Source organism: Chrysochloris asiatica, unplaced genomic scaffold (genome assembly GCF_000296735.1).
Source record: "Chrysochloris asiatica unplaced genomic scaffold, ChrAsi1.0 scaffold00011, whole genome shotgun sequence".
Lineage (NCBI taxonomy): Eukaryota > Metazoa > Chordata > Mammalia > Afrosoricida > Chrysochloridae > Chrysochloris > Chrysochloris asiatica.
Window position 1 is genome coordinate 15,893,847 of NW_006408529.1, and position 9,749 is coordinate 15,903,595.

Consider the following 9,749-nt stretch of genomic DNA (forward strand, 5'->3'; position numbering starts at 1 on the left):
CAGAATTGACTCCCTTTCAATTGTAGACCTACAGGGAGTCTAAGATGTTGTAGATACGATCTACATCTCCAGCACAAGGTACTTTTCAAAACAGGCAGCACAGGGTCACAGGGTACGCATTCATCTCCAGGGAAGTTTTGCTCACAATTCAATTACCAAGTCTCTCCAAGTCAGCTATGCTTTCAGAAGGCTCCGTTATATTTTAAACTCCGCTCTTTAGTTCACAGTTATAATTTACTGAATACTGTGTTGTCACCAACACAGTTAAGAACTTACAAAGTGTTGTGAGTGCTGTCAAGTCAGTTCCAACCCACAGTGACCCTATGAACAACAGAATGAAACGCCACCCGGTCCTGTCCCGTCCTCACAATTGCTGCTACGCTGAGTCCACTGCTGCTACCTCTATGCCAATCCATCTCATTGGGGTCTTCTTTTTTACTGTCCCTCCACTTTACCAAACATGATGTTGTTGTTGTTGTTGTTAAGTGCCGTCGAGTCGGAGCCGACCCATAGCGACCCTGTACAGGGTTTCCGAGGGTGTAAATCCTTACGGGAGTAGAAAGCCTCATCTTTCTCCCGCGGAGTGGCTGGTAGTTTCGAACCACTGACCTTAAGGTTCGCAGCCCGATTCGTAACCACTACGCTACCAGAGTACTGTGTTGTCACCAACACAGTCAAATACTTACAAATATCAGGATATAAAAAGGTAGAGCAATTAATATAACATGGATGATGTGCTAGCTTTCTATTGTCATTGTGATATGGGCAAGCGTCTTTATTTAGCTGTCACCCAGATGTATACAAACTGGAATTTCTTACACATCGGCATTTATCAATTTATGGAAGGACCCTGTGATAAAATGATAAGCTCAGAGTTGCTGTCACAAACACAGGTACATCTTTAGTTCAAACAGTCCAGCTTTCTTTCTTTAAAAGTTCTCAGACGCCCCATTAAAACCCAAGCACTGACAGCTACAGGTCATCCCTGTTCACTGAGAATTATTCCCCAGGCATGAATGTCAAAGTGCAGTGGCCTTATTTTATTTGTCTGATCACTTCGAGTTCAACTGACCTTCAACAGAAACTCTGACACTCTTAATTTACCTCAGAACTGACTGACAGCTGCTTTTCAGAGAGTAAGGCTTGCGGAGGGTTAGGTTACCAACAACTTTGAACTGCCTTAAAAGAAGTTTTGTCTTTTGTAGCACAGAATTATTATGTATCTTTCAGAATGGTCATCCCATTCTGTCATGCATCCTATAAGCAAGGCAGCCCATAAAAAGCTAATGGAGTTTAACTGAACAGAATTTGGTTAATTTGGTTATAAGAGACAATAAGCACATAAGAACAATGCACACCTGTTTTAAATAGCAAACCTGCTCAATGAATCCAACGACTAACCTTTAAAACTGTACTTTCCTCAAAGATAACCAAGCATAAACACCTAGAAGTTACTAGTATTCCTATACCCTTCTGCTCCCCTACTTCCTTCACCCAGAAACTTGAAGGTAGGTGAAATTCCCAGCTGACAAGCTCATCTCTTAGGTCCCTCCCTCAGGCACACACCTATTTGTCCACAAGAAAGCGACATGAAAACTAAAGGTATAGTAAAGAAAGAAAAAATTAAAAACCAGTAACAAAAAGTAAAGGTGTAGAAGACCTGTTGTTAAGTGCTATCAAGTAAATTCAGACTCTTAGCAACTCTATTGGCTTAAGTACTGTGACACACTGGCACTCTCTGTGACTCCAAACTTGACCCCAAAGCAAAGAGGTAACTATGAAAACTCTACCTGTAGGATAAGCACTGGACTGTTAACCACCAGCCACTCTCTGAAAACCCTTTACAGAGTCTGTATGAGTTGGAACCTACTCCACTGCACTTAACAAGCTGTAGAAATCTGCTCTACCTGTACTCAGACATGTATCTTCCCCTTTAAATGTCAAAAATGCTAAAGTCTGGAGGTTTCTTTTTAGCAGGGCTGTTTGTAATAATAATAAAAATATTGCCAAAATATGCATAGCAGAAATAACAAAATAAGCACATAAAGATGCTTATTATTGTGGAGTCAGGGTGATTTTTAAAAAAGTTTCTGTGTTTACAGTACACTTAGAAGCCAAAGATCCTTAATATTTTAAATGGAGGGAGATAAAGTATGAATTACATTGCTTTTAAAGGTTTTCTCATTTTAGTAAGAATTTTGTCTCAAGATTTTCATATATGTTCAAGCTCAATGTTTCCAAGCCCACCCTGGGCACAAGGTGGACCTGCTAAGTCCATCTGAAAGGACAAAAGAAAGCAAACAAACAGGGTGGAGGTGGGGGTACAGAGTCAGGCACAAGTTTTTGGTTGACTCTAGGTTTGTTTTCATTAAAATTTCACAGGTTGTAAAATCTGTGTCAGAAACTGCTAGGCTTGACCAGTTTTCTTGAGTATACTTTGAATACCCCTGTATAACAAGAAAGTCCAGGATATTCAAAGGGCACTTTTTATAACGCTCACTCTTAAATTCCATAACCTTGAAATGGGGTGGAAATGGGGAGGGGTCTTGCAATCTGTACCACACACACTGATTAGCTTGTGCGTCTGTCTCAGGATTCTAGTCCACGTGTTCATAGAAGCCATCTATCATGACTCTCCATCTATGCTGCAAAGTGACAGATAAAATCCTTGCTTTTAAATTTCAAAAAATGCCAGTGTTTCTTAAACGCTGCTTTTTGCAGCGTTTATGGGCACTCTTCTACAGGCAGGATGAGAATGTCTACATATGGCAACCAGTTTTTGATGATACATTTGACCCTCCTGCAAGCTCTTCGAGCAGGGGCCACCATCACGTCGAGATACGAGTACAGTCCGGCTGCCACACGCGGTCCGAGCGCCTCCAAGCCTGCCATGGGGACAGGTGGGATGCTTGTGGCCAAGAGACCACCGCCCTGGGTTGCAGGTCATCTCCTCTCTTGTGAAGCTTCGCGTCCGGCTTTCCGGCCGGGCCGGTCCCCTCCGCGTTACAAACAAGGGGCCAATGGCGCGGCGCGCGTCACCCGGACCCCACCATGCACCGGCCCCGCGCCCGCGCCGCCCCGCGTAGCCCGAGGGAAGAGGCGGGCGGACATCCCGGGCTCAGGCACAGGAAACGGCGGCGGCGGTGGCTCAGCAGCCTAGTGGCCTCCAGCTGCGGAGTAAAACGGAGCTGCGGAGCAAAGGCCGGAAAAGCGAAACGTCCCCAGGAGCCGACCGGCGGCTTCCGCGCCTCCGCTGTCGGGCTCGGGCCGGCAGGGCAGCCTCAGCCCCAAAGCCTCTGCCGAGACCAGGGACGCCGCAGTGGGAGCACACGCAGCTCCGCGCGACAGGCGCACTCACCTCTTCTGCAGGCCCGCCGCTCCGCCGCCGGCTGTCACAGCAGCCCACTGCCTGTCCCGCGCCGGCTCCGGATGCTATTTAAGGTACCGCCTCTGCCGCTGTCCGCTGGTTGCGCCCCCGCCGCCGCCGAGCTGAAGCTGCTGCGAGTGCGCGTGCCGCGCCCGCCCGGCTCCGCCCCCCAAGCCCCGCCCCCCCGTCGCGCGCCCGCCTCCATCCTCCCCTCCCCCTAGTCTGGGCGTACGCGAGCTGGCCGGCGGACGGGCTGGCTGATGAGCGCTAGAGGGCGGCGGGCAAACGCTTCTGGGGTCCACTGGGCAGCCCTTGGATTTCATAATAAAATTTGGAGGGGCAAAGGGTAAATTTCAGTGCCTGCAAGCCGAAACTCCAGAGAACTCTAAGGTCTGCGCTGCCAGAAGGGTGGGAGGTGCCCTTTCTTTTCCATAGTCAACCACACGTCTCCCCGACTTCTTGGTGGGCTTGGAATTCTGCAAAGGGTTTTTCTTTGGCTGAGAAATGTGCGACCCCTTTTAACCTAATTTCAGTACGGTCAACACACAGGGTTTCGCCACAGCCCCTGGCATGGAGGACCCTTGTCTGGACTACGACAATGCATTGGACATGAAGCAATCCTGGACAAATCAGACTGGCTGTAGTCAGAACAGAAGGCACACTTGACATTGCTCAAGGGCAATATTCATCTGCCAAGTTTTTGGTGTCTGTTTACCCAGCTCAGTCCTGGCTGCGAGGTTATTAGGGGTTGTGCATCCATTAGATGCCTATTTGGGGGCTTACAGACAAAAGGAAAAAACCCATTGCCATCAAGTCGATTCCGACTCATAGTGACTCTGTAGGTGAGGAGCGTGGTAGTTACAAACCAGACTGCTAACCTCAGGGATATATGCTGAGCCTAAACTATATGCTGAGAAAATAATTCGAGAGGCTGGGTTCTATGAAGAAAAACATGGCATCAGGATTGGAGGAAGACTCATTTACAACCTGCGATATGCAGATGATACAACCTTGCTTGCTGAAAGTGAAGAGGACTTAAAACATTTACTGATGAAGATCAAAGAGCACAGGCTTCGGTATGGATTACATCTCAATGTCAAGGAAACAAAAATCCTTCAACACTGAACCAATCAACAACATTCTTATTAATGGAGAAAAGATTGAAGTTGTCAAGGACTTCATTCTTCTTGGCTCAACTATCAACACTCATGGAAGCAGCAGTCAAGAAATCAAACCATTTATTGCATTAGGCAAATCTGCTGCACAAGACTTCTTTAGTGTTGAAGAGCAAAGATGTAAGTTTGAGGACTAAGGTGCTCCTGATTCAAGCCATGGTATTTTCAATAACCTCATATGCTTGTGAAAGCTGGACAGTGAATAAGGAAGACGGTAGAATTGATGCATTTGAGTTATGGTGTTGGAGGAGAATATTGAAAGTGCCATGGGCTGTCGAAAGAACCAACAGATCTGTGTTGGAAGAAGTGCAGCCAGAGTGCTTGTTGAAGGCCAGGATGGCCAAACTTCATCTCTCATACTTCGCACATATTATCAGGAGGGACCAGTTGCTGGAGAAGGACATCATGTTTGGTAGAGTGGAGGGTCAGAGAAAAAGAGGAAGACCCCCACCTAGATGGATTGGCAAAGTGGCAGCATCAATGGTTTCAAGCGTGGCAACAATAGTGAGGTTGGCCTAGGATTGGGCAGTGTTTCATTCTGCTGTGCATAAAGTCGCTATGAGTCAGTACCGACTTGATGGCATCTAACAACAACAACTTCAGGGACAGCAGTTGGAAACTACCAGTGGTTCTGCTGAAGAAAGATGAGGCTTTCTGCTATCATAAAGGTTTACAGCCTTGGAAGCTGTATACAGAGTGGCTATGAGTAGAAACTGACTCCAAGGAACACCATCACCACCAGGACCGAGTAGAACTGCTGCTTTATAGGGTTTCCAAGACTGTAAATCTTTACAGGGACATACACCCTCATGTTTCTCTGTCAGAACAGCTGGGTTCAAACAGCTAACCTTGCCTTTAGCAGTCCAGTGCTTAGCCTACCACACCACCAGGGCTTCATGAGGGCTTACAGAGGCCAACATAGTTTTTTACAAGCTCACATCATGTTATTTTCCTCTTAGCACCTGAGGCTTGCTGGTATCATCATAATCTAATACCAGCAGCTCCGTGGGAGAAAGATGAGGCTTTCTACTTCCGTAAAGATTTACACCCTTGGAAACCTTGTACAGGTCGGAACCGACTCGACGCTATGGGTCAGAACCGACTCGACGGCACTTTAATAACAACAACAACAACAACAACATGTTATTTTCCTCTTAGCACCTGAGGCTTGCTGGTATCATCATAATCTAATAACAGTGGTTACAGTGGTGCTTGTGCCTAACGTTGGGTGCATAGCTGTCATCTGGTAATAACTTGAACTAGTGGATGAGAAGTATTCTCTCTCATTCATTCTAATGAATGTCTCTAATAATGACAGATATTGTCTATTCAGTGCCCAGACACTGTGCTACGTACACTTATCTTGTTTAATTTTTCTTTTAGCCCTATTAGATAGGCCCTGCCATAGTTCCCTCTTTACAGATGAGGAAACAGAAGCACAAAGAGGTTACACGTTAAGGAGAGCAAAACTAGTCTTGGAACTCAGGCAGTCTGTCTCCACAGCATGTGCGTAACTAAGGGGCTATACTAGTTCTTAGAAGCTCTGGTGGCACTTTAGGATAGGCATAGGAGTATAGGCAAAGTCAGAAGTTCAAACCCACTTGCAGAAAAGATGAGAGTTTCTGTGCCTGTAACGATTTACAGCGTTGGAAACCCTATATAGAGTTGCTATGGATCAGAATTGACTCCATGACACTGGGTTTGTTTTTGTTTTATACTAGTATTTATATTTGGAGTCCTGGTGTGCTGATGTAGGATAAGCACTTAACCAAAAGGTCAGTGCTTCAAACTCACCAGCCACTTCTTGGAAACCCGTCCGGTACAGGGTCTCTATGAGTTGGAACTGACTCAACAGCACTTAACACCAAAGTATTCATACTCAGGGCAAACTGAGCATGTGCTCACACTCCAGGCTTCAGCATACTCTAGTTGATTCCAGCAATTAATATGGTAAGGATTTTCCATAGGTGTCTCTCACTTTTGCAGGCTATTTGGACATGGCAGCAGCAGTTGTTTCCTCCCACAGTAGACTGGCTTACCGTGGTATAGTGATGGTGGGGGCAATCCACACTTAGCAACCTTTACAGCAGGTCAGTACTTTTATGTTCCCTGGTAGTTTTACTCTCCCATTTAAATTTAAAAAACAACAACAGAAAACACCACTTTCATTTTCGTTGCTTTCATTGTGACTAATCATTGATTTCTTGGCTGAGATCTCGTTCTCTCCACCCAGGATTTCATCATTTCGCCTCTCTTCTTACTTCTCCAACCAGTCCTTCAGCCTGGTACCTCCTCAGGCCCTCCCTAGGTTCTATGAACTGTTGTCACTGGTTGTCTCCCATTATTTCTTCCACCTTCAAGCAGCTCTCCTCTCTAACAGGGAACCTCTTCCTAGGTGCTGTCCTTTAATGCAGGTGGTTTATGTCTTTGGACTTAGAAAAGCACACAGTTAAGGATTCAATCAGAGTTCCTAATCCTCTGGCAGAAGCAAGTAGGTGCAATTGGGAAGCAATTTCACTCCCTAGAACCTATACCTCTCTGGAAGTAAGGGATTGGACTCAATAATCTTCAGGACTCTTCCAGGAATTGCACTTGCAAACAAACAAACAAAATAACCTTTCTCCCTAATAAGTTTTTTTTAAAGTTTGGGATTTATTCTGTGTCATCCTGGTGTGGCATTGTATGATAAGCACTAGACTGCAAGATCAGTTTGAACCCCTAAGTTTGGCAGTTCAAACTCATCAGCCTCTACTTGGAAACCCTGTACAGGGTGGCTAAGAGTTGGAACTGATTGGACGGCACTGAACAACAACATCAGATAGAGACTTTGATGTAAAGCAGCGTTCAACAATGATCAAGAAAACTGTGTCTTTGGGATCAGGCAAATTTTCACTAAGTCACATTTCATCCTCTCTAAAACAGGAATAAAAATATGCACTTAGTTTCTTAGTGCTACTATAAGAGAAATACAAAAATGGGTGGCTTCAGAAACAGAAATATATTTTCTCACAATTTAGAAGACTAGAAACCTGTATTCAGGATGCTAGCTCTAGAGGAGGGGAAAACTCCTAGTCTCAGCTTCTCCAGCATTCTTCTCACTGTCCATTGGAGATCTCCACACAGCATAGATCTTCCTCTGTATATGTGCTTGCTTGCTTCTGTGCTTAATCTGCCATTTTTATATTTCAAAAGTGGTTGATTTAAGAGACACCGGCACTGAAAAGGAATCCTGATGTAGTGCTGTAGGATAAGCACTAGACTGCTAACCAAAATGTTGGCAGTTCAAACCTACCAGCTGCTCCTTGCAAATCCTATTTAGAGTCATTAAGAATTGCTGCACAGGACCTTTTTAAAGTATTGAAGAGCAGAGATATCAGCTTGAGGACTAAGGTACGCCTGACCCAAGCCATTGTATTTTCAATAGCCTCATATGGATGCGAAAGCTGGACAGTGAATAAGGAAGATCATAGAAGAATTGATGCCTTTGAGTTGTAGTGTTGGAGGAGAATACTGAAAATGCCATGGACTGCCAAAAGAACCAATAGATCTGTTTTGGAAGAAGTACAACCAGAGTGTTCCTTGGAGGCCAAGATGGCTAGGCTTCATCTCTCATACTTTGGACACACTGTCCGGAGAGAACAGTCGCTGGAGAAGGATGTCATGCTGGGTAAGGTGGAGGGTCAGAGAAAAAGAGGAAGAGCCCCAACGAGATGGATCAGCCAGGTGGCATCATTGATGGCGTCAAGTGTGGCGGCGGTAGTGAGGTTGGCCCAGGATAGGACATTGTTTCATTCTGCTGTGCATGGGGTCGCTATGATTCAGTTCCGACTGGATGGCACCTGACAACAACAACAACAACAAGAATTGGAAAGGACAAGACAGCACTTAACAGCACCCACACTGTCTCGTTAGCATAAGAAAGAAGACTCTGTTCCCCAAAGTGATTACATCCACAGGTAAAGGAGTTTGGATTTATAACACATTTTTGGGGGGACACAATTTAACACAATTCAATCATAGAAGGAAGGGCCAGTAGCCCACACCCTTAGTTTTCTCATTAATTGAATATTCCAGACTTAAGAGACAAATGTTCCGTTTTGAACTCTCTCTTCTACCTTCCTTTTCCCAAACATTTTTTTTCTAGCCAAATAAACAAGAGCCAATTGGATGTTGCAGTAGATCAAATTTCCGGACAGAGGTTTGAGCCTCTTTTCAGTTACCCTGGCCTCAATGACATTTTGGGCTGATTCAAAGTTTGTGACTAATTCTGGCTAGATCCAAATGCATACCTGTTTAAAACTGATTGACTAATCTTCTAAAGAAACTGCCAACAAATCAAACTTACTGCCATCAAGCAAATTCCAATTCATAGTGACCTGTAGGAAGGAGGTGAACTGCTACATAGGATTTTGAATGCAAACTACCACATCTTTCTCCCATGAACTGACAGGTGGGTTTGAACTACTGACCTTGTGGTTAGCAGCTGAGCACTTAACCACTGTGCTACCAGGTTTTCTCTAGAGAAGCTAAAATCCAGTCAAAATCCCTTTGGGGCTAGATGATTGGCAGATTCGCAATGGCCTTGTCTCAAAAGTTTCCACTTATTCACCTGCTTCTTGCCAATTACAAAGTTGCGACGGTTGTGACTATTATTAATCTTCTACATCTGAAGAAGACTTAAAATATTTACTGATGAAGATCAAAGAGCACAGCCTTCCATATAGATTGCATCTCAATGTAAAGAAAATAAAAATCCTCGCCATTGAATAAACAACATTCTTATCAACGGAGAAAAGATTGAAGTTGTCAAGGATTTCATTCTTCTTGGATCAACTATCAACACTCACGGAAACAGCAGTCAAGAGATCAGACAACATATTGCATTGGGCAAATCTGCTGCACAAGACCTTTTCAAAGTATTGAAAGATGTCAGCTTGAGGACTAAGGTGTGCCTAACCCAAGCTATGGTATTTTCAATAACCTCATATGCTTCTGAAAGCTGGACAGTAAATGAGGAAGACCGTAGAAGAATTGATGCTTTTGAGTTAATGGTGCTGAAGGAGAATATTGAAAGTGCCATGGGCTGTCAAAAGAACCAATAGATCTGTGTTGGAAGAAGTGCAGCCAGAGTGCTCATTGGAGGTCAGGATGACCAAACTTCATCTCTCATACTTCGAACATATTGTCAGGAGGGACCAGTTGCTGGA

General features: G+C 44.8%; 1 protein-coding gene across 2 annotated transcripts in view; it reads right to left on the bottom strand.

Moving 5' to 3' along the window:
- ACSL1 (acyl-CoA synthetase long-chain family member 1) overlaps positions 1-3,471 on the bottom strand; it is an 89,401-nt gene extending 85,930 nt beyond the window's left edge. The window contains exon 1 of one of the 2 annotated variants that reach the window (XM_006834431.1): positions 3,359-3,411. The gene's annotated coding sequence lies outside the window, so the exon portion shown is untranslated. Of the gene's footprint in view, positions 1-3,358 lie in introns of both variants that reach the window. The other variant, XM_006834433.1, reaches the window with a different exon arrangement.
- Positions 3,472-9,749: the final 6,278 nt, after the last annotated feature.